Source organism: Euprymna scolopes, chromosome 28, assembly GCF_053919585.1.
Source record: "Euprymna scolopes isolate OS-2025 chromosome 28, ASM5391958v1, whole genome shotgun sequence".
In the NCBI taxonomy this organism is placed as follows: domain Eukaryota; kingdom Metazoa; phylum Mollusca; class Cephalopoda; order Sepiida; family Sepiolidae; genus Euprymna; species Euprymna scolopes.
Window position 1 is genome coordinate 18,982,393 of NC_136509.1, and position 26,785 is coordinate 19,009,177.

Below are 26,785 nucleotides of genomic sequence, written 5' to 3' on the forward strand. Positions count from 1 at the left end.
GACTGTATTTACATAAAGAATAAAAAAATATAATTTGCTCTCTTTGATTGAGCACTAGCAACGACTCCTGTTGAAATTCAATTATTCCTAATTTTTGGATATCTTTCTACCTGGAATATATATATATATATATTTTGTGTACAGAAAGTTGTTAGATGAGACAAGTCATTGGTACCGTCGGTTTCAAGCCTGATAATTAGGACCGTTTTAGATATCCATATCAAGCTCTCTTCAGCCAATACTCATCATGAGTTTTGGCTGAAGAGAGCTTCATATGGATATCTAAAACTGTCCTAATTATCGGGCTTGCAACCGACGGTACCAATGACTTGTCTCATCTAACAACTTTCTGTACACAAAATACAAAATATAAATACGCTCTTATTTTTCGAATTTTCCTTTTAATTGAGCACTCTGCTGGATTTCTTTTTCCAAAAAAACTAATCACACACACACACACACGAGGTGCCTTCAATAAGTTTCCAGACTATTTTGTACAAGCATTTAAAATTATCGTAGACTCTTGAAAATTATGAGATGACTGACCAATTTTTTTTTTGGATTCAAATGAACAGCTATGGCAGGAATTGGAATACGCCCTACTAAAGCTTAATTACAGCTGGTGAATTTCAGAAATGCAATCTGGACGTGAGGATCCGTTTAAAGAATGATATACAATAAAATTCTTTTTTAACTTGGAAAAATGCATTAGTATATATCTTTGTATTGTTTTTTTTTTCTTTTATCATAACAACAGAACAGATGACGAACGCCCCGAAAAGTAGAATATAATGCCTGGGAAGATGGTACCATAGCAACAGAACAAGTAGTTCTGTCCTGGTGTTATGACATCATCCTCCACTATCTTCTTTTGAGGGCATTCATCATGATATCACCTTCTCTGTCATTGCTTAGGCCGTTGAGAAGTCAATGTAGTCTGTGTTCTTGCCAGGAAAATAGCGATAAAGCAGAGAGGCTTGCAATGTCTCTTCTGTGGCAAAGAGGTTGCAGGGGAGAGAAAAGGGAATCCTCCACTAAGCTACAAAGTCTATTTTGAACTCTGTCAAGGCAGGATAAGCTGCTTCTAGCAGCTCCTGCCCAGATGTGCCAACAGTACTCCATCATTGGCCATACCTGGCTTTTATACAGGTAGAGAATTGCATCAGGAGTTAGATATCTACTGGAGTGGTAGAAGGATCCTACCATTTTTCCAGCGGCCTTGACAGATTTGATGTATGTGTTCCATTTCAGATCAGGAGTAAAGGTCAAGCCCAGAAGCTTGTCAAAACATGCAACCTCCTTAAGACGAGAGCCATTCATTTCAATTGATGTCAGATGAGGATCAGAGTGGTAATGATGTAAAGATAGGAGCTTGGTTTTAGATGCATTAAAAGTAACCAGCCACCACTTTCCCCATTGCACCACACGCTCAAGATCAGAGGAGAGAGAGAGTCAGAGAACTTGATCACTTATGATCTTTGATGTGTTGCCATAGATGGTAGTGTCGTCAGCATAAATGTCTACAAATAATCTTACAATATTATTTGGAAGATCATTGATGTAGATCAGGAAGAGAGTTGGGCCCAGGACGGACTCCTGAGGGACTCCAGCATTAATACTGTGAGCTTCTGATTTCTGCCCATCAACCACTACTCTTATGAACCTATCTAACAGAAATGATTTAATAATTGAGAAAATATTTCCAGCTATACTATAGCTGGATATCTTATGAAGTAGACTTTTATGCCATACCCAATCAAAGCCCTTTGATATGTCAAGAGCAATTGCCCTAGAAAGGAAGCCTCCATCAAGAGATTCACTACTTCTATGAGATATAACCGTCAACACATCTGCTATAGATCTAGCAAAACAGAAACTATATTACATGTCGCTAAAAAGATTATTTTTGCTGGCATAACATAATAACTATTGGTTCATGTTTTAATTTTTAGCCTTGCAGCAAACATGTCTTCATAGCTCAGGCATAAACATCAAAGGAAAAAGCAAATTGTAAGCTAAACGTTTTGGTTTCGTTTCTTAGTGGTGGTGTACAAGTCATTTTTTTTTTTACTTATTAAATCATTACTATATATTGGGTTCAATATAATCTATCTATATATATAAAAGCGAAAATGTATGTATGTATGTGTGTTCGCTTTTTGTGTATGTCTACAAAAGGCTTTTTTGGCCGTGATTCTCGGTCTCGCTCCTTCTTAAAACCTTTTATATGCTGTCTAAATAATAATATCTACGACTAAGGAACTCGGGTCGCAGCTATCTTTAATTTACTCGACTTTCACAAGCCATTTTCGAAATATTTTTTGATTGCCGCTTAGCGGGGAAAACAGAAACTGGCTTCCAGCGCAAAACTAGGTCAAACATCATGCAACTTGACGTTGTCGCACCTGCTAATTTCGGTTTATAAACGTCAACTTAACACACTTATCAATTCATCTGGTCCCGTGGTCGAGATGGTTAGGTCGCAAGTTTTTTTTTCCATTTCCTTTCCACCTCCGTGTCAAAGGTTCGGGGTTCAAGCCTACCTTTCTACTAAAACTTTTTTTTTTCTTTTACACCTCCAAACATCCGGCCAACGTTTTTTTTTGATTTTTAACAGGGTTGTTTTGATCCCCCCCCCACCAACACACACCTCCAAACCCCCCGGGCAATGCCGGGTACCCCCCGCTAGTCTACATATATAAAAGGCAAAATGTGTGTCATCATTTTATGTATAGCTCGCAAAGGCTATTTTTGCCGGCATTTTCGATGGGCTTACTATGTCTTAGAACATTTTATATACCGTCTGAATAATAATATCTACGATTTGCGAACGCCAGAAAACAATCAGCTTTTGATCAATGTGGAGTTTCCTCTTATATCAGACAATTGCTATTCGATTTGGACAATCCCCTTTAAATGGGGAGCTGCCCCCCCCACACCATCATCTTGGGGAAGCGAAAACTAAAAATACTGCCACGTCATCGTAACGCTCCAGTTATAACCTCATTTAGCGTGTACCTGCCAATCAAACCTCTTTCACTCGCTTTATAAGCCTTAACTTAACACGCTAATCAATTACTCTCACTCGTGGCCGAGACGGTCACGTGGTTGGCTTTTGTTTCCACCTCCGCATCAAGGCTTCCGGGTTCAATCCCAGCTCGCGACCAAAACTATTTTTTTTTTTCTTTTACACCTTTAAACACCCAGGCAACGTTTTTTTATTACTTTGCTTATTCTTTAGTTTACCCCCCCCCCCTATACACACAGCGTTGCTACCTTAAGATTGCAGCTTTGATCCGACAGGTTTATTTATGCCATTTTTTTTCCGTTTTGGTTTTTCTGATTCTTTTAACATCGTCTTCTTTATAAGATTTAAACAGGTTTATTACTTACCCCCTCCATACACACACCTAAAAACACCCAGACAACGCCGGGTAGCCCCCGCTAGTACGTTCATAAATCAGAGTCCATTTTCTGTAGGCTGTTTTTGAACCCAGTCAACAACGGGTACTTTTGCTAGTCTATAATATAAATCTCATTTGTCTGTTTAAATGTATGTATGAATGTATGTTTGTATGTCTGCCTAAAACTTTTGACAGAGGTGACGGATTTTCACGAAACTGGTATCATTTTGAAACTCGATCCTTTGGACGACAAATATCAAAAAATTGACCAAAAACATTAATTCCTTCACCCTCGACTGGGCAGTTTTCTACAGGCAGGGTCGGTTTTTGCACTGAAATTTTTTGCAAGTCATTCAACCCATTATTTTGACCGCTTGTAACGCCACAACCGCGGTGGGCACATCGATAAGAGTTTTTTTTTTTTTGTTTTTTACCTCTTTTTCCTCTGGCGCTTTACGGGTTCAAAATCAATCACTTAATTATTATATCAATCAGTGAATCTATTTTGCCCTTACCTCATTAGAAGATTCACTAATTGATATAATAATTAAGTGATTGATTTTGTGCTACAAAACAGATACTGTCAAGAATTGTAAATGTCAACCGAATTAAAGGAACAAATTATGAGATGGTCAACATCATGAATTTTGGAATATAGTTTTTTTGTCATTTATTTACCATGTTGCTCTGTAATTACATTGAGCTTCTTAAATAAGGATTGGTATATATTATAAGAAAATATATTTCTACATATATATATATATATATATATATATATATATATATATATGTACCCACTAGCAGAAAAGTTGTCTGTATATGGAAAGAGGAAAAGCACATGTCTCGTCTCACTGCGATTGAAGCCCAACTGACATTGTTAATGTTATCCTGTTAGATGTACTTGATTAATCTGCACTTGTGATTTAAGTGCATTAACAAAGCAAAGAGATTATGCAGCACTTTAGAAAGACTGAAGATGTTTTTCTTTGTATCATTTCAATGAAACGTGAATATTGGAAATGCAGTCAGAGTGAAATAAATGGTTCTGGAAGAAATAGATAATGCCATTATAAAGGGAGATAGGGAGGGAACAGGAGATAGAGAGAGGAATGGAGAGAGATAGGAACAGAGAGAGAGAGAGAGACAGAGAAGGTAAGGGAGAGCGAGACGATGAAAAGAGATAGGGAAGATGAAAGAAGAGAAGATGAAAGGAGAAAGGGAAGATGAAAGGAGGCGAGAGAGGAGGGGAAATGGGAAGGAGGGTGAACGAAAGGAGAAGGAGAGAGAGAGGGAAAGGAGAAGGAGGGTGGACGAAAAGAGAGAGAATGGAAGCCAAATAGAGGGAACAGGTGAGGGGAGGAAAGAGAGAAAGAAACAGAAATAGAGAGCAAGAGAGAGAGAGAGAGAGAGGAAGAAAGAAATGAAAATGGTGAGTGAGGCAAAGAGAGAGAGAGAGAGAGAGAGAGAGAAATGAACTAAGCTAAAATAAACAGATTATCAATATTCTAAAAGCTGACTATTGGAAATCATTGGAACTTTCCAGAAATTTTCACTGACAGATTTGCAGACAAAACAAATTTTAATTTCAGCATTTCTCCAGGAATAAATGCTAGACTGCGTTTTTTAAATCCGGGAGCAAAAGAAAAACACACACACACACACACACACACACACACACACACACACACACACACACACACACACACACACACACACACACACACACACACACATTCACATAGTTAAGCACAATTTTGAAGTCGGCTAAACATTTTTAATAAAAAAAAAAAAAATTGTTATCTCCCCAAAACATGAACAAACAAAACTGACCTTGAGATAATCGAAATTAAAAACAGAAGTTTAAAGGTATACATTCTTAGGATATCTTCCTTTTAAATTGTTATTTTGTGCTGAAAATAATATTTCATGTTATACAGGTTGGATTTTTAAAAAGCGGCAGACTTTAAATTAAAATATATCACATAAAAATATTTTTAATCACACAAATACATGGTTTCTTCCAAATATTGATTTTTAGCATTTATAATTCAAATTTTCAAGGATATGGCTTGTGCACTTAATCTAGAGGTCTAATTTCCACAAGCTCTAAAGCATTAAATTAGGCTGTATTTTGACAATAATGCGTCAAATGTTGTCATCCAAGTGTCCAATTTATTAGCGTAGACTTTAAATTGACAACTTTGTTTTCTTTAATGGCGGTTTTGGCAGTAAAGTCCCATGACTTTACATATCTCTAAAGAAAATAGTCTAATGGAGTTAAATTGTATGAATGAGGTGGCCAGTTGGCATGACAGGTCAATTTCGTGAAATCATTCATTAAACACATGTTGCAAATGATTTTCAAAATAAATTTGCACAATTTACAAATGCTGCTGATTCATAATGAATTGCCAAACAAAGCTGAACTAAAAAAAAATGATAGTTGCCAAATCTGCAATTAAAGAAAACGGAGTTGCCAATTTAAAGTCTGACGCCTCTATAAAAAAAAAACACCTTGTATATTAGGACTCTACGCCAGTACGTAGCAATTATGCTGACTAGCATGAATATTGGCGAGGGTTACAGAGTACATGTCAGGATAACAGCGGCAAAGAGAAATAAAGTCAGCTGCAAATGATGTGATTAAAGTGCGGGGGGGGGATGTTAACGGTTATGTATCTAGACAAAATGTGTTAGAGATGCAGGATATAGGATGTGATGACGTCATGCATTCGAAGAGAGAAACAAAACGATTTGAAAAGTCAGTCTGAGTAAAAAAGTAAGACAGACAAAATGTGCCTGACAATGTAAAAATCTAAGTGGGTGCTGCCTTTAGACTCTGCTCGTGTGTCGCCATCAATTAGACTAAGTTATGAGAAGTTAACAAAATTAAGTACACAATAAGAGGAAACTTTCTGAATAAAACCCTGGAAAAACCGCAGCAAGTCTCTGTTGTGATTCCACACTTGAGTAGATTCATCTCAAGTTAAACAGAAGATGAACAACCACATCGAAAAGCGACGATCAAAGGAATAAAAGACCAGCGACCACATACGTATGTATAAAAAGAGAATTTACTTGATTGCTCACTGGTGAAAACGCACACATGCAGAAGTACACGTAAGACAAAATTTTGTTGAGCAGAAAATGTTACAGTCATACTTAAGCATGATGAATGCAACGAGAGGTTTTATAAAAGGTTCCTTGTAAAATCAGCTTAAATATGATATTTTAATTTATGCACGAAAGGGTGAATGCGGTATTATGGTGAAAGAAGATACTAGCTAAGAGAAATTGTAATTTTAGCTTGAATAAAGGATTTAATATCTCAAAGTGTAGTACCTGTTCTGATGCTTCACTTTTTTCCTCACTGTTTTGGTCTCGGTTAGTGGAGAAATCCTTCATGACTGATACGCTTTTAATTTTAGTTAATATGCAGAGTGCCCCTTTTTTGAAGAGCTGGTTTTCCTCCACATTAAAAACTGACCTTGTATCTAACTCTGCCCTCGTGGGAAGGAAAAAAAAAAAAAAAGAAAAAAGACCCTCCCGACCCTCTCTGGGTGATAGAACGCCCACTGTTTTCTGATTTGGTGTGGGCCGAAAACAAGCAGGTCGCTCTCTACATGGGGCTCAATTCTAGGCAGGATCGAAGAAAATGGAGTGGGAGGGGAGGAAAGTATATGAAGTTGCTCCAAGATAACTTATTGAGGTGGCCGGGGACGAAAAAGAAACAATCGGGGTATGGGTATCTTGGAGGTTTCCAATTGGGGGGGGGGTGATTGTTCATATTCTTATCCATGTAAGGACCCATGGCGTAGTGGATAAACTACTTAGTACGTTAATGAAGATGATAGTTAATAAATGTTAGAATACGACTTTGTCTTACTATTCTATGCTCTTCTGGAATTAAGGGTTAAAAATTATTTCTGGTTACCGACTGAAACATGAAATTGTTATTACGGTATGATTATCTTTAAAAAAAAAGTGCTGCACGCAAACAATCTGTGTAAAAACTCATTGGCCTGGGGATAATTCAATCGTTTTCAGAAATTGTCCACAAAAGAAACGTGCCGTGCGCTTTTTTCTTGCTTCACTGAAAAAAGTCATTAAAAATATACGACGCTCGCATCATCACAATAAAGAAAAGCTTTTCTCAAAAGTTGGCCGCTAAAAATGAAAAATGCTAAGTCATGAATCCAATAAAAAGTACATCAGTGTGCACGCATACATACTAGCAGGAATACCCGGCATCCGTTAGGCCATAAAGATTTGATTTCAATCTGAAACTTATAAACTATGATACAACTGTTCAGACATTTCTTCGTGCACAAGTAAAAAAAAAAAAAAACATAAGTATCTTTACTTATATATTACTACTAGCGGCCATGCCGCATCGGCACACACAATGCCGAGTGAAACACAAAATCAAGTACACTCAACATCGTCTTAGCATCAACGCTTACTCTGTGAACTCGGAATATGGGAAATTTTCATATGCACAAAACAAAATCACTAAAAAACAAAAATACCCTAAGGGTAAGGATAATGAGTAAACGTTGGATAACAATGATAGTTAAAATTATTACGAACTTGCTAGGATTCGAACCTGGAATCTTCTGATTCGTAGTCGGGCACGTTATTCATTGCACCACAAGTCCTATCCATATGCTGAAAGATGTTACCGTGACTGTATACAGACAGTGCTAAATTCCGTTGACATGGGCAGGTAACTTTTTCGACAATTGCACGAAACGGCCCACAAACCCTTATTTCGGGCTTTTTGTGTGACTCGGCGTTGTTCGTTACGAACCATATATAGATAAGGACAATCAAGGGACTCACACCTTTCAGGAAAAAAAGAACTTTTCAATTCGGTGCATCCGTTCAAAAGTTTTATTGGTATATATATATATATATATATATATATATATATATATATATATATATATATATATATATATATATACACACACACACATAAATAAATAAATATTCAGAATTTTATTAATAGTACAGATTATACATTATGTATTATTCTTGTAGTATTAAAGAGATTTGGTTGTCCATTAAATTTACATACATGTTTGTTGTGCATGTTCTTGTAAAAAAAAATTAATAAGCCTTTTTACTTCTTTATTATTGTAATTATTACTCACTAACAGTTCTCACACAGGTCATCAACAGAGATTTCTCACTGACAATAACTGGTGGTATTCCCTGGAATCTGGGTGAAAACTAGTCTCCCCAAATTTCCAGTACTCTCCACCATTTTCAATAACCTTTGCAAATGAAGTTGGATTGACTTCTTGCTGACAATGACCATTTGGCCTTCACTAGAATTTGGGTGGCAACAAGCCGATCTACAACCATCGAGTGGAAATCTGATTAGTGCTTTCTCTCTTCAGTAGTTCCATCTTCCTTTACTGTTTTCAACTATTTGGTGTGGTTAATTTACAATTTTTCAGTTTCGGTTTTCTTGGTTTCATGTAGTTGAAATGCAAAATGTTCGTTTCAACTTGCTGACATATTTCCTTTACTTTTGTGCACCTGCAAACTCATTCATAGCTTGAAGTGGTTTAATTTTAAACCTTTATATATCTGCTGAAATTTTTTTTTCTTTTTACACAGTGGTCACCACTTATCAAGGCCCGGAAGCCACTCAGGGATAAGGGTTATTGCAAGTACATTACGTTAGTGTGGAGATTTGATAAAGTGTTTACTTAAGGGGGGGGGGCGGTTCATTAGGAATTTGTTAACGTTGGATTTGAACACATCCAAGTTGTAGTCAGGTGGGAGGCAGGCAGACGGAACAGAGTTCCACAGGCGTGCAGTTCTAAGAAAGAAGCTTTGTTCATGGAATCCACGTTTTCATTTAGGCACAGATAAAGAGTGGGGGAAATTTTTCACAGTGGATTCGGCTAGATGGGTGTTTTTCGTGAAAGATTGGCGAGGGGGGACCAGAGATTGGAGTTCAGACGAGCACCTGCCATGGAAATAACGATAAAACAAGGATAGGCTCGCAACGTCTCTTCTGTGGGAGAGAGGTTGCAGGGTAGAGAAAAGGGCATCCCCCACTAAGCCACAAAGTCTATTTTGTACTCTGTCAAGGCAGGATAGGCTGTTTTTAGCAGCTCCTGCCCAGATACGGCAGCAGTATTCCATCCTTGAAATTGTAGGGAATGTCATCACCATCATCTTTGGTTTCACATCTTGGTCTTTCTTACTCTCACATTCATCCTCATCACTTTCATCATGTGTTCCAAGGTCTACTCATGTTAAATGATACTACTACTGTACTTGCACTAACCTATGACCTCTCATCCATTCTTTCAACATTGCCAGTTGAAATTCTTCTGCTTACGCTATTGCATGCTGGGAGTTGTATTGAACTCTTTTCTTTTATTCAAGCGTGATTAACACGTGATGTTAATTAAAACGAGATTACACGAGACGCATAGAAATTGATTGCCCAAATCTCCAGTTCCTGCAAAGATTTCATCTCAAACACACATATCGAATTGTATCAGATAAAGTCTGGTTATTAAGGGAATTTTTCCCACCTTGTACATCTGCAGGAAAGCATTAAATCAGAACTCACGTCTTTCATAGTTTACTCTCTAAAATGAGATTTTGTATTAATTCCCCCGTCTGGGGATCTATATGAACTTTAATATTCCTTTGTTGGAATGATTAAATTGCCAATCTTCAAGATGTGACTTCTTTCTTGCCTCTAGAAGGAACCTGATTTAGTTCACTGTTCCGGAACTTCGTACAATGAATGTAATATTTTCCCCATCAAGAACTTTGTTAATCCTTTCAGGTTCATCCGATCAGAGAAATTGTAAAACTACGAACCCCAGACTTGCCTCAGTCTCGGTAGGAACTACCAGTAGGCCTTTACCAATTCCGAAGACTTGCAAATGCGACACGGAATTGAAACAAGAGAAACTTTCAAACTAGCTTGTGAATTTCGAGTCTTCAAGTGTCTTTGTGCAGATTAACATCCACATGACTATACCAACAAAGTCTCCTGTTCTGCACACATTTTCCTATTCTGTCCAGATTTAACATTTCTCAGCCCCAAGATATTCATAATTTTGAAACATTATAGAATTTAAAAGAGAACTGTTATTATTTAAAATCCAGATAGAGAGGTGTTAAGACCCCTCATATTCCTTCCAAGGATCTTGTCAGATAAAACTCAGAGTCAAGGAAACCGGATTAAACAAAGGCTGGTTTCTCTCCATTTTCTTACCGGCTGAGAGAAATATCCAGACAATAGCTTTGATAGAGGCCTTACAAGAAGCAAACAACATCCATGGCTATCACTACCAATTAAAGGACTATGTAATATATACTTACTTTTTTTTTTTTTAAGTAAGGAATCATCTAAAAAACTAAGAGGTCTAATCGAGAATAAGGGTTAATGAGATTATTAGTTGGACAATAATAATCTCCACAAGAACCGGACAAGTGAATGGGTCAAGAAGTATTGTTTACATTAGACTTGAAGATGACAATAATAATCTCCACAAGAACCGGACACAATGAGTGGGAGGAGTATAGGATTACTTAAGCATCAATTATCTAAGTGAATGGGTCAAGAAGTACTGTTTACATTAGACTTGAAGAGTACCATGTTAGAGTCGGTTGGGAAGCAGACTTATCGTATCTTGATCCACAGATGGAATGTTCTAGGAAAGAAACTGTGTTCATGGAAGTTCCGTTTGATTTTTGGTAAAGACAAGAAGGATTTTTGTTGTTGTTATAGCTAGACGTGTTCTTGCTGTAAATATTTTGCAAGGATTGGTTGCAGGGCTCTATGGACAAATTTATCTTTCGTTGACCTTTGGCAACTAAATATTTTCGTTTACTAGCCAAATAGAAATGTTACCAGCGAAACCCACGTGATTTTTGGAATATGATATCTTTGTTCTGTGACGATTATGTACATAATAAAGTCTTTTTTGTATTTTTTGAATAAGTGTAAATTCTACATATACAGCAATTTTTATGTTGATACTTGAAGGTATAAACATTCTAATTTCTTCAGATGTTTTTTAAAAACAGCCTTCGTTAAAAAAAGAGTATATTGTTCTATTAAACTTTTATTGTTTAAATAATTTAACTTTGTTCGTTTTATTAATAAAAAAAGTTGAATAGATATTTTTCACTCAGTAGTGAGCTTTGGAAGATTGTCAGTGAAAGAAATACAATCTCCAAAAGATAAGCGTTTCATTATTTCTAGTCGCTACTTTGAAAAATCACTCGCAAATACGACGGTTTCACTCGCAATGTAGAGCTCTGGGTTGTTTTGTTTTATGGCATATCAACGAATTTGGAGTTATTTAATGCTAAGTCCGATCACTTTAGTAAAAGATTTTAGGCGTCAATTTCCTTATATCTTGAAATATTTATTGATGATGCTTGGTTTGGTTGTTTTATAAAAGGAAAATTGTTTTTGTTTTTAGCTTTGCAGAACATGATTGAGTTTTAAAAAGGGAAAGGAAAAAATAACATTAATGTTTTGTGCATTTATAGTCAGGAGGGGTTTTTCCGGTTGAAGGGTGTACCCAGGATTGGAGCTCGGTCGAGCTACTACCACGAATATAACGATAAAGCAGGGAGAGTCTAGCCACATCTCTAACAAATATTACTCCTGCGTGTGCATACAAAAAGCTTCTTTCTGTTTACATCTCTTCGATCCAGTGAATGCAACTTTATTGGCCTTGTGCCTGACGAATTTATGAAAATATCTTTTCAAATTGAACCAAGTAAACAATCAACACATGGAAAAAAATAAAAAAATAAAAATATAGGCAATGAGCTCGGAGCTAAGTGAATTGTTTTCTGAAATCGTACATAAAAGAAACGTGTCTCGCTTTTTTATTCACTGGAAAAGGCACTAAAAATACATGATATTCGATCACCACTGTATAGCAAAAAATATTTTCAAGAATCAAGTACTCAAAGGAAAATCGCAAAGTCATGAATCCATTATATATATATATAATATGGAAAGAGAAGAACGATATAACAGTTTGGAGTGATTTATTTTGATATGTGTTTTTCTGTGCATACATGTCTCTCTAGCTCTCACAACATATATATAATATAAAGCTGAATGTGTCTATGTGTATGGTCATGAATAGGCTGCTCAGCGTTGGCAAGTCGTAAAGCACACCTAAATATGATATTTTAATTCATGCAGATTACGTATTTATTATTACAGAGACAATTTTCTATCGATTATGATATTGAACCTAATATATAGTAGTGAGATCAAAACTAAAAAAAAAAAAATATTTGACTTAGGTGCCATCAGCTAGAATCAAAACCAAAACATACAACGCTCAATCCTCATTCCTTAGCCTCTGAACCACACCCATATATATATATATATATATATATATATATATATATATATATATATATATATATAATATAAAGCTGTGTGTGTGTGTCTGGTCACGAATAGGCTCCTGTATGGTTGACTATTTTAAAAAACTGATTACATATAATGATAGAAGATGTATCGAGACACAGGAATGGGTATGTTTGATCTAGTAGAACGGTGGTTCATTAAAATTGTGGGGTCTGCATTCGCGCCTGGTCCACAAAGTATGGAAATAAAAAATTTAAAAATTAAAAAAAACAAAACTTTACAAGTGTTTTTGATATAGATGTACATAAGAATCCTTTGATAAGTATCTTTTAATTTAAGTAGAAATGGTATAATAAAATTATGGGGTCTGCGTTCATGCCTGGCCTCCATAGAATGGAAATAGGCACAAACTTTTATAAAGACTTTTCATATCTGCATAAGTATACTTTGATAATTATGTTTTAGTTTGAAGAAATATGGTATAATAAAATTATGGGGTGTTCGTTCGCGCCTGACCTCCATAGAATGGAAATATGTCACAAAGTTTAACAAGGTTTCTTAATATAGATCCACAGAATATTGTGATAAGTGTTTCAGTGTGAACAGGTATAGTATAATAAATTATGGGGTTTATCTATTTTATTTTTACTTTCATTATATTTTGCTTTATTTTGATACCCCCAAATTCAACCCAAATTTACAACCCCTCCTTTTCATAACCTATCATACTTTCATAAATCAGAGTCCATTTTCTGTAGGCTGCTTTTAATGTAGCCAGACTTTGTGGACACCCTGTAGATTATGCAGCCAGACTTTGTGGGCACCATGTAGATTATGTATCCAGACTTTGTGGGCACCCTTTAGATTATGTATCCAGACTTTGTGGGCACCGTGTAGATTATGCAGCCAGACTTTGTGGGCACCGTGTAGATTATGCAGCCAGACTTTGTGGGCACCTTGTAGATTATGCAGCCAGACTTTGTGGGCACCCTGTATATATATATATATATATATATTAGCAGTTCCGCCCCCCGCTTTGGTCAGGCCCTATTTAATGTTCATAATTTCATGTGCATATGTATATATTAAAAAGTATGAATATGTACGGCAATGCCTTTCTATATAATAGGCTTCCTTAACTTCCATAGAGAAAAGTTGGTAGAGACCGCAGACGTCAATTTTTTTTTAAAACTTTGACCCCTTAACATTTATTATTTTGGGCTCAAATTAAATTAAAATAATACACCCATGTTCAAGTAATTTACATCTAAAATTTCAAGTGTTTAGACCCAAAATGGAAGAGGAGTTTGGTAGAATCTGGAAAGATCAACTCTGTAAACTTTGATCTTTTGCAGCTAAATTTTCGCCCCAAAACTGATTAAAAAGCTGCATGTTGTAATCCCTTTATGTAAAACTTCAAATGTTTAGCCCCAAAATTGGCTGAATAGTTTGCGAGAGACCGCAAGGATACATTTTTCAGCAAGAAAAAAAAAAGAAAAAAGCTTGCCCTATGTCTGAGTACACTTTAAATAAAATTTCAAATGTTTAGACCAAAAATTGCCTGAGTAATTTGATAGAGGTCATTTTTAAAAAAAAACTCCCTCAATTATAACCCCTTAAATTATGAGTAAATTATACGTTAGAGGTTTCATATTAATACCGACTGGGATATATATGATGCAACAACAGTGCTTATACACATATAGAGAGGAGATACTTCACTTATGATGGAGGGGAGGACGCATAACTTGGAAGAATTTTTACAAAGTTCGTTAGAAGATGATAAAGCACATTTACCTTTTTGTTGTAAGGAATGATGAGACGAACAGTTACAAACATAAATGGTGATTTCTTTATTCATCTGATCAGCCGGTCGATGACGTCAGTAATTCAAACTTGGATCTACATGGTCTAATGTTCTACCCTTCGTTTCTAAGGAGTTCTCCTCTCCAACTGACTTTCTCTCATCAACTGTCGACTGTCTGACAACTGACTGACGACTCCGAACTCTCAGATTCCTATATTGAGAAATCTCCTTTGTTTATGACGTCAGAAGTGTGTTTTTCAAACGTGACTAATTTTCACTTGTCTTTACATATGTTTGTCCAAACACACTTTTGGCAAATAAAAGAATCCTCAATTCTAATCTAACCTATTTTAAAACAATATCTTTTTAATTTGCATTGTCCATTCTTTAACTAACATATTTAATATCTACATTTCTAAAAGAATGGACATTCTTTTCCAATATAAACAATATTTAACCATTTCTAATAGAATGAACAATATCTAACCATTTCTAATAGAATTAACAATATCTAACCATTTCTAATAGAATTAACAATATCTAACCATTTCTAATAGAATTAACAATATCTAACCATTTCTAATAGAATTAACAATATCTAACCATTTCTAATAGAATTAACAATACCTAACCATTTCTAATAGAATTAACAATACCTAACCATTTCTAATAGAATTAACAATACCTAACCATTTCTAATAGAATTAACAATACCTAACCATTTCTAATAGAATTAACAATACCTAACCATTTCTAATAGAATTAACAATACCTAACCATTTCTAATAGAATTAACAATACCTAACCATTTCTAATAGAATTAACAATACCTAACCATTTCTAATAGAATTAACAATACCTAACCATTTCTAATAGAATTAACAATATCTAACCATTTCTAATAGAATTAACAATATCTAACCATTTCTAATAGAATTAACAATATCTAACCATTTCTAATAGAATTAACAATATCTAACCATTTCTAATAGAATTAACAATATCTAACCATTTCTAATAGAATTAACAATATTTAACCATTTCTAATAGAATTAACAATATTTAACCATTTCTAATAGAATTAACAATATCTAAGCATTTCTAATAGAATTAACAATATTTAACCATTTCTAATAGAATTAACAATATCTAACCATTTCTAATAGAATTAACAATATCTAACCATTTCTAATAGAATTAACAATACCTAACCATTTCTAATAGAATTAACAATACCTAACCATTTCTAATAGAATTAACAATATTTAACTATTTCTAATAGAATTAACAATATTTAACTATTTCTAATAGAATTAACAAAAGACTGAATTTCTTACATTCCATTCTCCATTATTATATAAGTGTTAAACACTTGCATACAGGGTTCGATTCTAACCTTTTCCTAATATCATTTTCACTCATCTAGTATGTGTTTTTACTTACAGGATAAGGGGCAGCCCTTCATGTAATGCAAGGTATACTCTAGCAGTTAAATAGATAAACAATAATAAAGCGTATAGGTCACACTATCCTTTTGAAAAGTAGGGCTGACAGGTCTTGTAGTATATTTAGTATACACCTAATACAACGAAAGACAGTCTTGTAGTATACACCTAATACAACGAAAGACAGTCTTGTAGTATACACCTAATACAACGAAAGACAGTCTTGTAGTATACACCTAATACAACGAAAGACAGTCTTGTAGTATACACCTAATACAACGAAAGACAGTCTTGTAGTATACACCTAATACAACGAAAGACAGTCTTGTAGTATACACCTAATACAACGAAAGGCAGTCTTGTAGTATACACCTAATACAACGAAAGGCAGTCTTGTAGTATACACCTAATACAACGAAAGACAGTCTTGTAGTATACACCTAATACAACGAAAGGCAGTCTTGTAGTATACACCTAATACAACGAAAGACAGTCTTGTAGTATACACCTAATACAACGAAAGACAGTCTTGTAGTATACACCTAATACAACGAAAGACAGTAGAAACAATTGATGATTATTCTAACAATTTGCATATGAGTATTTTTAAGGCTCCACTACTATTACAGATTTGAAGTCCGCAACCTTTCTGTTGATGCAATCATTAAAAAGGTCCTCTGAATAACCATTATTAATGGATGTTTCCTTGATCTTATTTAGATCGGAATTCAATCTACCGGGAGAACCAATCATAAGGGCTCTATGTGCCAAGTTTTGAAATTAAGCTGATCTTTCTAGATTTCAGTACAATTCACATACAGGCCAGTAAAAGTAGGCTTTCTGTAAATGGTAGTGAGAAAGCTACATCTTGAACGTCCAACAAGGATATCAAGGAGACAGTAATTATTCTCACTTTTTATGCGGAACCCCATGAAAGAAATTCAACTTCTTAAAGAATACTAACACTTCACTTTGTGATGTAGACATAGCAATAGTAGGTTACAAAACTAAAAAAAAAAAAGAACGGATTTGTAGTGTCCAACATAAATATCAACTAAAAATTAGAGTCAATGGACTCCCCATTCAGATTTCTCTGGCCTGACTATACATTGTATCAGTGAAGCTGAACTTGATTTTGAAAAGCACGGAGAGGTCAGGCAACCAGCATAAAGTGCACTGGCATAAATATATACAGTCTCATATAGTCATATATAAGTGAAGAAACTTTACAATTCTATTATTAATTATGTCTGCTTTTCATCCCCCATATGTACAACGTTTTGTATGTCTTTCATATTGTAATCACAGCTTTATATATTTACTTATGCATTTGTTTACCCTGGTAATACATGCATTTTAATTATGTTGCGGACAATTTACTTGGTCATGGTTGCAGCTGGTCCTTTCTAACAAGTTCATCACGCCCAGAATACTGGCACAGCAAATCAGGGCTGCTACCGTTATGAGTGCAAGTCATTTATGGTTCGAACGATGGACCTTGTAAAGGAGGATGATGAGAATAAATTCAGCATCCTGCTTCACTGTCCTAAGTCAGGTTTTGTATTGACCACTGTAACATTTCTTCCAGCCTGGTGGTGGAGCTAGATTGATGACTTAATGAATGAAGTCACCAAAGGGTGTGAGTGAACCAGCAAAGGCGTCTGATGAGGAGAGATTTTTGGAGGAAGTGGAGCCTGTATAAATTGTACTGTTGGGAACAGATGATGTGATGGTCGAATACCTCCAACTTGCGTAGGTCACTTGTTTACATGGGTCAAATCTTGCAGCCATACAGGATGATAGTGTGAATGAGAGTCTGGTAGATCCTGTCTTTAGTGTTCAGCTTTAATTGATTTTTGAGACAAGAGCCGTGACAGAAGGTGGTATGAGCATTGCTGATGCGGTTGAGAATGTTGCGGTGATGATAAAACCAAGATATTTGAACCGATCAACCTTTTCCGTGTTGAGAAGAACTGGTTGTTATTCATTTGGAAGAATGCCTGCTGACAGAAAGTTGAACAATTTTTTTTTACTTAGCAATTAGTAATTATGTCTATGATTTTCATCCCGTATGCATCAGGTTTCGTATGTCCTTCTTGCATCTGTCTTTGCCAAACTTTCTCTGTGAGAATTAATGAGAATTTTCTTGTGCTTTTTTTTTTGTATTTTCTTTTGTTTATTCTGACACCCACCCGTGTGTTCTACTAATATATATATATATATGTATATATATATATATATATATATATATATATATATATATATATATATATACATCATGGTGACCTTGTATTCTGGAAAGAAACCCAAATAGGTGGTCATCACAAAAACATAGAAATCGAATATCTAATTCTTCGTAGCCAAGGACAAATGGAAATAAAATCATCACCAGGGAAATTTCTTCATTGAATCAGAAAGTGACGAAACAGTAAAAGAATGAATAAAAAAACTTAAAACCTTTTTTTTTTACAAACAACTCATCTCTCCATTAATAAAACTGTCAAGCTTTTTTCTGTTTTTTTCACCCCAGACAAAGTATATTGCTACTTATATGTAAAGGTGACTGGGGAGTTGAACAGTGAGATGTTTGTTCACCGTACATTTAAGCTTTTGCAGGTTAGTACAATCAGGAAAGCAGAACACTGAGGGAATTCCAAAGTCTAGCAGTCTGAGGGGAAAAACTATTAGAGTAAAAAGGTTTTCCGGCATCTCGGGACCTCTAGATTGAAGGGGTGAGATTTTGCTGCTTGTCTGGGTAGTTGGAAGCATGCACTTCAAAAGGGCACAAGTGCTAAAAGTTCATCAGAGCACATTCCAATAAAGTACTTGTAAAACAGAGACAGGAATGCAACATTGTAGCAATCGGACAGAGACTGGAGCTTGACTGATAGTGCAGGGCTTATTAGATTTGAGACTCATTTTTTTTATCCTGTCCAAAAAGGATAGACTAGTGATAGATGCAACAGCCTAGATGTGGCAACAATACTCTATACGTGGGTGAATAGTGGGTTTGAAAAAATACAGGATACAGCTTCTGACCTCAACAGTGAAGAGATAGGATTTTGACGGAGAAAACGGTCCTTCTCGTATTCAATCAAAATCTGTACTGAAATAGTTCTTGTTTTGTCTGCGTGGACCTCATTTCGGATAATAATTTTCGGTACTATGTGTTTTGCTTTCTTCTACAGACAACTTTCATTCTTGGGCAATACTGGCTACCTTACATTTAAACTTCTGCTTGTCAGTATAGTCGGGGGAGAAGGAAACCAGAGGGGAATTCTAAATTTTGTGTGTCAATAACACGGTCAACATGGTCCTAGCTTGGAGCAACGTTTATCAAGTGCAGAGAGGTCAAAAGGTTCAGATTGACAGGTTTCAAACTCATTGACTTCCACTGACAATGCATGCCCTTGCATACTAGCAAAGGTTACAAGGCAGGTCAGTACATTTTGAGTGCAAACCGGTTAATAGAGTGGTACCACCCCCAAGCATACACCTTAAAATAAATAGAGATGGACATGCATTTCTAGTCAGTCTAGAGTCTACAGTTAATTGCAGGTAGTTAGCCAGTTGGAAGAGGAGATCCTGAGACGATGAAAGACTTCTCACGAGGGCAACGAGAGATGGGGATGAATAGCAGATAAACTGATAGAAAAATTCCCACCCTCCTTCTAAGGATGAGCAGAGAAACAGGAATGTGAATTCGACTGTGAAACTGAATAAAGATCCAATTCTCTAGAGAAATTAGATTTGCATCCGTTTCTATGCATAAGAGAGCTATTGTTCCAGGTGCGTTGAATGTTGGGACACAAACCATTCGAGGACACGGTCAAGAGATGCAAAGAAGATATAAAAGGTATGTTCTGCTTAATTTTTATAAACCCTTTAAAAGAGCTGGTGTGTAGTAAAAGTGAACATTGACACACAATATTAACAGACTCCCTTTTGCCCCACGTAACAAAGTCTAGCAGTCCAAAGGAAGAAACATTAACAAAACTTTACTTGTAATGAATGGGTAGCTGGTGGAGTTCAGTACTTTTGTAAAGAAGCCCAAGTAGTACCAGGAATGGCTTCAGTAGTTTACAAAAAAAATAAAAATAAAATTATCAACTTTGACAAAAAATGAAAAAAGTGTCTTTCAAAGCATAAACTGTCTGTCATTTCTAGGTCTGATTCAACATTCTTTTTTTTTGTATGTCTGTGTTTTTCTTCCAAAATATTTATGCTTTAGTTCCAAACAAAGGGAAGTAACTATGTTGCTGCATAGAGAAGTAAATCTCCCTTTTTAAGATTGTTTGAGGGACGTTATAAAAGTAATGTCTCCTATTTTTTTGTTCCACCTGAATGCATCAGAGGAGATTGAAAATTGCATTGGTATGATGACTGAACTTCATTCATGACCTGAAAATTTCATCTCTCTGTTGCAGATATTGATGATGTACTACTCTAAGAGAGTGACCCATGTTAGGGACAGGTGTCAGGAGCATCCATTCGGGCAGAATAAAAAAATACGAGGCATTACTTTTGGAACATCCGTCATACTTAAGACAATTACCTAGTCATGTCTGACAGAATGGAAACAATCTACCCCTGTGGATTAAATAAAGGATTCTTTGAGTTAAGTAATAAATGACAGTCTTCTGGACATTGAAAGTTCAATCCTCAGTGTGGGCGATATTAAGAATACAATTTATAACTACTTAAGATTTCTGCGTGATCATGGCTGACAGAATGAGAACAAGCTACCCACATGGTGTAAGTAAAGGGTTCCATTCTAAATTCCTCAGATTTCAGTGTTTGACAATATATACTTAAAGAAGGTCAGAAATTAGATCAGACGAAGCATTATCATCGGGAGGTTTAAATTTTAATCCTCAGCGCTCTCCATCCAGTGCGGCTAAAGCCGAGATTGAACTCACTATACGAGTTTGTAGTGTAATTCAAATCTTGTCGGTAGCTGAATACTTGATGCTTCGCCAGGGCTATCAAGAGTATTTTTTATCATGACGCCATCACTAGATGGGTTGCCTACCACGGCTTAAGAGAGTCCCATCTACCCTTGAGAGAAGGATAAACTGTGCCAGTTTCTCAAACTGCTATTTTTCTGAATGCTTCTAGCTGGTTATAGTTGACTTCACGTGAACAAGTTTGTTTTCTTTTAGCCATGTTTATTCCCGAACAAGGCATAGTGCCACTTAGGTGTAAAGGGCTACTATTTGGGATCATGTTTAGAGAAGATGAACAAGATGTTGGTCTACATTACATTTAAACTTCTGCATTCAGTATAGCTAAAGAAGCAGGTAACAGGAAGGGAATTCCTATGTCCAGCACTCAAAGAAAAGAAGCTATTAGAGTAGAAGGTTTTAAGGACTTCTTTGTTGCTAAACAGGTTGGTTCGTAGGGGGTATGTGCACCGAGGGGTTACAAGTGTGATGAGTTCATCAGAGCATATTGCATTAAAATGCTTGTAAAATAAGCATAGAGATGCAAAGTTTGCGGTGATGGGACAGGGGTCAGGGCTTAGTTGACAAAGTGGAACCTATTAGATTGAAAATTCGTTTTTGGACCCTATCCAAGAGGAAGAGACTAGTGGTAGACGCACGAGCTCAGATGTGGCCACAGTACTCCATGGATAAGCGAATGGTGGCCTTGTAAAGTACAGGACACTTTCAAGTGTAAGTAATCTTCTAGCACAATAGAGAGAACTCACCCTTTTTTGCAGCAGCCCTTGCAATGTCTTCAATGTATTTGTTCCAGTTCATATTGCCTGTGAATGTTAAGCCAAGGAGTTTGAAGGAAGAATTCTCAGGTAAGGTGTTATTTGTCACGGTTACCAGTGGTTGGAGATGCGTCTTGTAATTGTTAAAGAAAAGCAGTTTAGTCTTCCTAGCATTAAATGTTACCATGGTACAACCTTATTAAATTGAAGACTCTTTTGGATTCTGGCCAAAGAGAACCTCCATGAATTAAAAGGATTGTGTTTGAAATTCCGTACAGATTCTCGAGTTTGACATAAGTTTCCCAGAGTTCAACAGGAGGTACTTGAAGAAAGTCGGAGGTTCAATTGGTCGAAACGTGAGAATACCATCAAAGATGAGAACTGTTGTTCAAATAATTCAAATATTGCAAGCATTTTGCTGCCCAACTCCCCCTATAGATATGACCCCTTATGCTTCAGTGGCATTACGTCTGGTTTGCCCAACACATTTTGGGGGAGGGAAGAGTAGTCTCTTTTTTTTTTTCTCCTCTAGTCAACTGATTAGAAATTTTGTTGTGGCAACTTGGGTTAGAAACATTCTAAATATCGGAACAATTAACATCCAAGATGAAAACAGTAGTCCAAAAAAACTCAAATGTTGCAAACATTTTGTGACTCAACTCATCCTAGAGGTGTGACCTTTTACGCTTTAGTGGTATTATGTTTAGTTTGTAAAAAGAAAAAGAAATATGAGAGAAATGAGTTTATAATTTTTTCCTTCTCTAATCAAGTGTAAATTTTGTTTTAACAATTCTGGTTAGAAACATTCTAAATATGGTAACAATTATCCACTTGAAATTATTCTTAAAAGAAATGTTTTTCTCTTTTTTTCTCCGGTTCACGGGATAAAAATCATTAAGAACAACCCACTCTCATCGATCATCTGCACAGAGTAACGAATGTACAAAAGTCAATTGCCAAAGCAAGAAGAAAAAAAGAAAAAAGAAAATAAAGAAAAAAGAAAAATAAAGAAAAAAAAAGAAAAAGAGTAAAATAAAGAGAAAAAAGAATAAAGAAAATAAAGAAAAAAGAGAAAATAAAGACAAAAGAAAATAAAGAAAAAGAAAAAAGAAAAAAAAGAAAAAAGAAAAGAGTAAAATAAAGAGAAAAAAGTAAAAAGAAAAAAGAAAATAAAATAAAGAAAAATAAAGAAAAAAGAAAAGAAAAATAAAGAGAAAAGAAAATAAAGAAAAATAAAGAAGAAGAAAGAAAAAGAGTAAAATAAAAAGAAAAAAGTAAAAAAATTTTAAAAAAAGTAAAGAAAACTGCAAAATCACAGATCCTACATGAAAAATAACTACAAAAAAAACTGACATAATTAAAACGCAGCCATATTCTGCTTAAACAAGCAAATAACAAATGTTTAATCTTTCTTTTTACTTATCTATGCCGCATGGCAACATGTAACATGCGTATATAAAGTTTGCTATCTTTTTATATTCATAATAGCAGGGCTACTCGACATTGCTCGGGCCATATAAAAAAAAGAAAAAGAAAATTACATTGAGTTTGACTACACTTGCTATTTTTAAGATATAAAAACTTTTTAAAATAGTATAATAAAACATTAATGTTACTCCTGGACAATGCAACCTTTTAACATGCTAGCTCTATCAAAGATATTGAGCACTCTTACCAGATATGATATTGTACTCTTATGACCCCCAATAATGCAGCACAGATTTTCTTGTATGAAAGCGTATAACAAAACACAGTAACACTGTTTTTCTGGACTAAAAAAATACCTGCTCTAACCTAGATATTGAGCACTTTAGGTTGATTAACTCTTGAACATATATGATAATGTACTGTTCTTATTTTGACTCGCAGGCAACATCAAGGATTTTGTCTAGTTATGGAAAAACAAACTTCAAACAAAAACTGACCAGTTAACTCTCACTGAATAAATATAAGCATTTTATTGAACACTAGTGGCTGCACTGCATCGGCACACACAACGCCAAGTCAAATACATAATCGAGCACGCTCAGCATCGTCTTACCATCAACGCTTACCCTGTGAACTTGGAATATGGGAAATTCCCATATGCACAAAACAAAATCACTAAAAAACAAAAATACCCTAACTAAGGGTAAGCATAATGAGTAAACGTTTGATAAAATGATGGTTAAAATTATCATGAACTTGCCAGGATTCGAACCTGGAATCTTCTGATCCGTAGTCAGATACGTTATCCATTGCATCACAAATCCTATCCGTATGCCGAAAGATGTTACCATGACTGCATACAGACAGTGTAAAATTCCGTTGACATGGGCAGATAACTTTTTTGTACAATTGCACGAAACGGCCCAAAAACCCTTATTTCGGGCTTTTTGTGTGACTCGGCGTTGTGTATTACGAACCATATATAGATAAGGACAATCTAGGGATTCACACCTTTCAGGAAAAAAAAAAAAATTTTTTCAATTCAGTGCATTCGTTCGAAAGTTTTATTGGTATATATACACACACATAAATAAATAAATCAACATTTAGAATTTTATTAATAGTACCTTTCTTATAAAAAAAAGTTTTAAGCGATTACGATATATAAAAAAATACTTGTGATTTATATTAGTAATAATATTCATGCATCTAATAGTAAGTAGACTACCCGTGACCCGTTAGGTCAGTATGTTATATTAGCTATTGAATTAATGTATGAGCGTGACACTTGTAACATAAAGAGAATATTTTTTGTGACATAACAGAAACATTTCTAGAAAAGTATATTAAAATGAAAAAGGGATATAGATAGATTTCTATGAGTTGTTCTGTTTATAATTGTTTATTTAAAAAAAAAAAACTTATAGCCATTGAATTATAAGTGGATAATTTAAATGCTAAAAAAAAACTGGGACGCTGAAAACGTATACAGCAAAATAATACATTTTTTTTTTTTTTACACAGTGATCACCACTTATCAAGGCCCGGAAGCCACTCAGTCATAAGAGTTATTGCAAGTACATTACGTTAGTGTGGAGATTTGATGAAGTGTTTACTTAAGGGGGCGGTTCATTAGGAATTTGTTAACATTGGATTTGAAGACATCCAAGTTGTAGTCAGGTGGTAAGCTGGCAGACGGAACAGAGTTCCACACGCGTTCCACATTTTAAGAAAGAAGCTCTGTTCATGGAATCCACGTTTCGATCTAGGCACAGATATAGAGTGGGGGAAATTTTTCACAGTGGATTCAGCTAGACTGGTGTTTTTCGTGAAAGATTGGCGAGGGGGGGACCAGAGATTGGAGTTCAGACGAGCACCTGCCATGGAAATAACGATAAAACAAGGATAGGCTCACAACGTCGCTTCTGTGGGAGAGAGGTTGCAGGGTAGAGAAAAGGGCATCCCCCACTAAGCCACGAAGTCTATTTTGTACTCTGTCAAGGCAGGATAGGCTGTTTTTAGCAGCTCCTGCCCAGATATGGCAACAGTATTCCATCCTTGGACGTACTTGGCTTTTATATAGATAGAGAATTGCATCAGTAGTGAGATATCTTCTGGAGTGGTAGTAGGATCCCACCATATTTCCAGCGACCTTGGCAACAGACTTGATGTACGTGTTCCATTTCAGATCAGGAGTAAAGGTCAAACCCAGAAGCTTGTCAAAACACGGTCAAAACATTGTCGCGTTGATTATTTATTTGTAACGCAAATTTAAAAAAAACATATTTTCGGGGTTATTTATTTATGTTGGTAGTGTAGAAGAAAATGTATGAATGTTTTTTTAAGAAAGAGGTATTAAAAATGGAGAATAAATTAAAAATAATATATATTTCTTTATGTTGTATGTAAGGAAGGCGGCGAGAAAAATCACTGTTATTTTGCTCTTTTTTATTGAGCACTCATAATAACTTTGTTTTAATTCATGAGATTTCCCCCTGGAATATCTATAATTTCTAACTAATAACGTTAATATTTCAGTGCGCAGGTCAAATTCTGCAAAAGTAACAATTTGTGTTTATTTGTTTACGCTGTTATATGGGTTTATGTTTATGTACGAATGCGCAACTTGAAGTCGTAAACCAGATGTGGGGTTACAACACTTGTTACAAGGTCATTTGAGTTTTATAATTCTATAGATAGATTGGATCTCTAAATCAACCCTCAGTTAAATCAACCACTAATAAAAAAAAATGTATATACAGGATTCACTCCTATAATAATTAATAAATCACCAACTTTATCAAGGCCCGAAGGCCACTCGAGGATAAGGGTTAATGAATGTAAGGTGATAATTTAGTAATCATTAACGGTGTAAATTGGGTAGAATTCGATTACTTATGGGGACAGCTCAATGAGAACTTGTTTGCATTAGATTTGAAGGCTACCATGTTGTATTCAAGCAGGAAGCAGGCCAGCAGAGCAGTATTCCACAGAGAGGCAGTTCTGGGAAAGAAGCTTTGTTTATGGAATCAGTATTATATTTAGGCACCAATAGAGTGGGAGAAATCGTTTATAGTGGTTGTAGCTAGTCAAGTGCTTTTTTGAAAGTTTGGCAAGGGAGAACCATAGATTGGAGTTCAGTCAAGCACTTGCCATGAAAATAACGATAGAGCAGAGACAGGTTCACAATGTCTCTTCTACGGGAAAGAGTTTGCAGAGAAGAGAAAAGGACATCATTTACTAGGTTTTGAAGCTGGTTTTGAACTCTTTCAAGGCTGAATATGGCACACCAAGCAGCTCGTGTCCAGATGTGGCAACAGTACTCAATTTTAGGGTGTACCTGGCTCTTATGCAGATAGAAGATTGCATCGGCAGTGAGATCACTTCTGGAGCGGTAGAGTGATCCAACTATTCTTCCAGCGATCTTGGAAACAGATTTGATGTATGTGTTCAATTTCAGATCAGAAGTGAAGTCCCAGAAGCTTGTCAAGACATGGAACTTCCCCAATGCGAGAGCCATTTATTTCAATTGGGGTGCAATGGAGAACAGAACGATTACGATGATGAAATACTCAGATGAAATGCCTGGGTTATTCT

General features: G+C 35.5%; 1 protein-coding gene and 1 non-coding gene across 2 annotated transcripts in view; both read right to left on the reverse strand.

The window, feature by feature from the left end:
- The window catches only part of LOC145249496 (putative ATP-dependent RNA helicase DDX49), a 619,310-nt gene that overhangs the window by 178,603 nt on the left and 413,922 nt on the right, over nucleotides 1-26,785 (reverse strand). The window lies entirely within an intron of this gene.
- Nucleotides 23,940-24,012, reverse strand: Trnar-acg (transfer RNA arginine (anticodon ACG)). Its single transcript has one exon. It is a non-coding gene; the product is annotated as a tRNA-Arg (tRNA).